Source organism: Armigeres subalbatus, chromosome 3 (assembly GCF_024139115.2).
Source record: "Armigeres subalbatus isolate Guangzhou_Male chromosome 3, GZ_Asu_2, whole genome shotgun sequence".
NCBI classification, from domain to species: domain Eukaryota; kingdom Metazoa; phylum Arthropoda; class Insecta; order Diptera; family Culicidae; genus Armigeres; species Armigeres subalbatus.
The window spans coordinates 229425658-229430523 of record NC_085141.1 but is presented as its reverse complement, the minus strand read 5'-3'; positions in this window follow the sequence as shown (position 1 = coordinate 229430523).

Genomic DNA, 4866 nt, shown 5'->3' with positions numbered 1-4866 from the left:
ACTACTCACATGTTATTGCACTTGGAACATTGCATTTCTCACTGCACTTAATAAAAAAACAAATTAGAACTACTCGGTCAATTGGTATTCGGTTAAATATAAATGTGTTCCCTATATCGATACCTCCCTAGCTCGATGGCCCCTTCAATATCGAATAAGGGATAGTTCACTGTTACGACATTTTTAGTTAACGTACCAGTAGTTACCAAGATGGGAAAATAAAAACAGTGGCGATTTAGAGTACATCTACCCTATTTAGCGTGCAAGCATAACCTCGTTCTCTTGCGCACCAACACAGCTCCTTTTTCTCAATTACCGTTCCACCACTTTCATAATAGTCTTCTAAGGATAGAGAATATGTGCCCCACCATTGGTGGAAATCGGTTAAGAATTTCAGAAGTTATAATGTTTTGTTCGTTTTCTAAAAAATACCCAACCCCAATGACTTCTCGCATTCTAAATGACCTATTCCCAACCCCTCTATAATCGTTTTCTTCCCGATTCATTTTCAGAAAAAAAGGCCTCCCTCCCTCTATTAATATGCACTCCCAATTTGGTGGAAATCGATCAAAGGGTGCAGAAGTTATGCCCCCCCCCCCCCCGAGACAACATTTTTGGAAGAATTTTTTTTCAAACCTTCTCGAATTTAAAAAATGTTTGAAATGTTCTTCTTATTACTCACTTTGTGCTTCGAATTTCTCACTCGGAACTTTTCATTTCTTGCTTCCCACTACATTCCTACTCGTTTCTTAGTTCTTACTTCATACGTCATACTTCTCATTTCTCACTTCATACATCGTACGTCTTACTTCTCATTTCTCAATTCTTACTTCTTACTTTTCACTTCTCACTTATAACTTTTTACTTCGCACTTCTAATTTCTCACTTATCGCTTATCGCTAAGTTGGGTTAATTTCTTACTTCTCTCTTCTATTTTCTCACTTCTCATTTCTCACTTTTCACTTCTAAATTTTCACTTTTCACTTCTAACTTCTCACTTCTTACTTCTAAATTCTCACTTTTCACTTCTTACTTCTCACTATTCATTTCTTTTCTTTCAATTAACTCATCTCACTTCTCACCTCACTATTTTCACTTCTTACTTATCACTTACAACATTATATATCTCACTTCTGATTTATCATTTCTCACTTATCACTTTTCACGTCAAACTTCTTACTTTTCACTACTTACTACTCACTTTGTGTTTCGAATTTCTCACTCCCAACTTCTCGTTTATAACTTCTCATTTCTCACTTCCCACTACTCGTTTCTTAGTTCTTACTTCATACGTCATACTTCTCATTTCTCACTTCTCACTTCTCATTTCTCGCTTCCCACTACTCATTTCTCACTTCTTACTTCCCATTTCTCACTTTTCATTTCTCACTTCTAACTATATCGTGGATGTAATTGTTTCCGACAATATCGTGTTAGCGAGGTGGAAATGCATTGAAAAGGCACGCAGTATGCTAGATTTGAGGGATTTCACATTTCATCGATGAAGGGAAAATATCGGGTTACAGAACATCGAGTTGGGGAGAGTTCACTGTAGATAGATGGATAGAAGAAATGTCTCATTTAATAAACATAACATTTACATTATGTATTTTTAAATACCTTTGGAACCAATTTCAATTAAATGGCCATATCTAATTAGATTCTGGTTCGATTTTAGATTCCAACATAAGGTTTCTTCCAGCCACAGTACAATTTCTTTGTTACTAATATTATTTGGTCTTCAGCCAAAACTTATTTCAGTCACAAATTTACGTCACTCGTATATGCGACGGTAAGTCCAGTACCTGATCAGTAGTAGTGCACTTCCATCGGCGACTTCGGTATTTTATGTGTTTTCGTGAATTTTCATATGTGAAATAAATATGATATTATTACTCATAAATTATTGCATTGCCTGTGAGCCATTTTTTCTTGCCAGCCCAGTAAACCGAACCGAGTCGATCGAATGCGAAAGAACCGCGCGGCGCGGAACGATCGTAATAAAGTGAGGATTCTTCCGGGCCCGCGCCGCGCCCGCATATATTTCTCCGAATCAATGCAAGTACGGTTTCATTTTTTTTGCTTCCTTGCAGAGAATTCCTCGGTTCGATGGCAAGCTTTCTGTGCATCCGCCATAAATAATTTCGAAACTATATCGTATGCATTCGTTTCCAGAGCAGCAAACGTTGTGGCGTTCGCATTGTCGGCTATTGGAAGTGCATGCCGTATGTCAGTTAAAAGTGTTTTAAATTTAGAATATTTGCCGACAAAGAAGTTAATCAGGAAGACATTCGTATGATAGGATAGTGGCCGTTACATGAGTTATGAATTGAAGTAAAGTATTCCTGCAACAAAGTATATAGGAATGGTAAAATAGGGAATTCGTTCCACTATTGCTCTGTTACTTGCCATTTATTATCCATTTTCCATCATTTTTCGATATTCTGATTTCTGTTAAATAGTCTCTGCTCATGGTATTCTGTTCTCTATACTATATTTTTCTGTTAGCTGTTCTTCACTCTCTTTCTACGGTCGTTTTTGTGTTATCATGTTTTTATTACATATTTTATGCCTTACACATAGATAGAATCCTATATTTTTCACAGTTCTTGTTATACTATTCGAATTCCTGATATACATAATATGATGATGTTTCTAAGAACACAAACGTAACAAACTATCTTTAAAACTCCACAGATCATTGTTATGGAAATGCTTCGCCAAGGAGGATGGAGAAAATGATGCTAACAATAATGAATAGAAGCAATAATATTCTATAGTTACTCTTGCTTGGCATGAGCTGATTCGGCTGACATTTTCGCCATCATTTCGATATGGTCATCAGATCAGCTCATTTTCGCCGGGGAACAGTAATCAGCTACGCACCGATAAACCAGATGTGACGTAAATCATACGTACGTACGAGAGCATCTCAACCGTTCCATCGCCCATAATTGCACATTTCTTCAGCTCGGTGCGCCCTTTTTAGTACTATCCTGCCCGGTCCGATCAACGAATAATGGAAAGAGAGAGCAACATCGTAATAGGCATTTATGATGAACTGCAGCTTGATGCGATGTGAAATTATATTTTACACTTATTTGTTCCGAAAACACAGCGTAATAAATATGCCTCAACTTTTTCACGCGAATAAATATTCATTGGCTGCTTCCTGTACTTCGTGCGGAGCGGAGAGCAGACACCAGCGAGAACGGTCAACGGCCTCTTCACGAGCCGAAAGAGTCGCATTCGTTCCTGGAACACGGTGACTCAGTGGGTCGCCCAGTGCTACGGGCGACGAGGGAGAGATGGACTTTTGCGCAAACGGCTCGCACGTATGACTCCAAACTGCCCATCCATCGCCCAGCGTGGAGGTTGTTGGTGGAAATTTGAGAAGAAAATTATTATAATATATGTTTTATGAGATTGTAATCAATGTTTTAAAGAGCGCATAAAAGGTGTTGCCCCGGCGAGTAGTCGAAGCTTGTTTCGCACTTTGAAAAGTGACCGCCGCAGTGGAATACGACGCGACGACGCCTTGCCACACACAGGGATGCAGAGCGCATCACACCAATTCCTGGCGCAAACTTGATTCAACCGAGTCAACCAGATATGATATCTAGATTGGGGAAGGTGAGTGCCTATAACTGTCCGTTCATCTTGGGTTTCCAGCTTGGGGAAAAAAATCTCCCATCAGGAGTTGATAAATGCCAATGGCTTATCTTGGGAAAAGGTCGATTTCACATATGCATTCAATTGATGCTGAGTGATTGACCTCGAACATCGTGACTCGCTTTTTTAGAAGAACACCATGGTATCGTGCCAGCGCATTGCCGGCTTTCCAGGTGGCCTTACCACGCCCTATGTCCTCGGAAGGTGGGCAGGGTCGACTTCGCGCCTGCTTCCCTCTGCACGACTGGTATCAAGAATGATGATGCCGCGTGCACCCCAAATTGACCTTTCTGCGATAGGGCCTATTCGCCAGCACACAGAGGGACTTGCCGACGCGGTGCCTACGCCTGCCCCAGCCTTGGCGAGGACCCCTTTCCGTCCTCGGGCTCGGAACCCGCCCGGTTGACCGACGCCGCGAAAGCGACGATACCATGTTGTTTTTCACGCGGCCACTTGTTCGATAAAAGGATCGAGTTCGACCACAGGGCACCGGTATGACCCATGAAGCCGACTCCGAACCCTTGGACCACCTCTTATTTGCGCCTGAACTAGCAATCCCTCGAGTCCACGCGCCACCTTCTGTGTAGCTCCGAGACGATTTGGACGATAGCCGATAAAACGGCGTTCCAGCCAACTTCATCTTTACACATCCTCCGAACTAGGTTGTCCGGGGTAGTGTCCAGACCACATGTGGCAAGCATGTGGTCACGCATTGTGCGAAAACGCGGGCACACGAACAACACGTGTTCCGCCGTTTCCTCTAAACCAACGCACACCGGACACTCGGGCGAGGCCGAGTGTCCGAACCGGTGTAGGTACTGTCTGAAGCAACCATGGCCTGTAAGGACCTGGGTCAGGTGGAAAGTGATTTCCATGGCGCCTCTTGACCCACGTACCTATCTCCGGTATCAACCTATGTGTCCATCTACCCTTAGTGGAACTGTCCCACGCACGCTGCCATTTTGACCATTGAGGCCAACCTGACAGTCCTGCGGATGCCTCTCGTGCCGCGCATTTCAAAGCACTCTATGTCTTCACCGATAACGATGTCAATAGGCATCATACCGGTGATGACGCAGAGTGCATCGTGCGACACGGTACGGTACGCGCTCGCAACTCTTAGGCACATGAGCCTATACGTACTTTCTAACTTCGTTCTGTAGCAGTTAATACGCAGGGCCGTGCCCCAAGCTG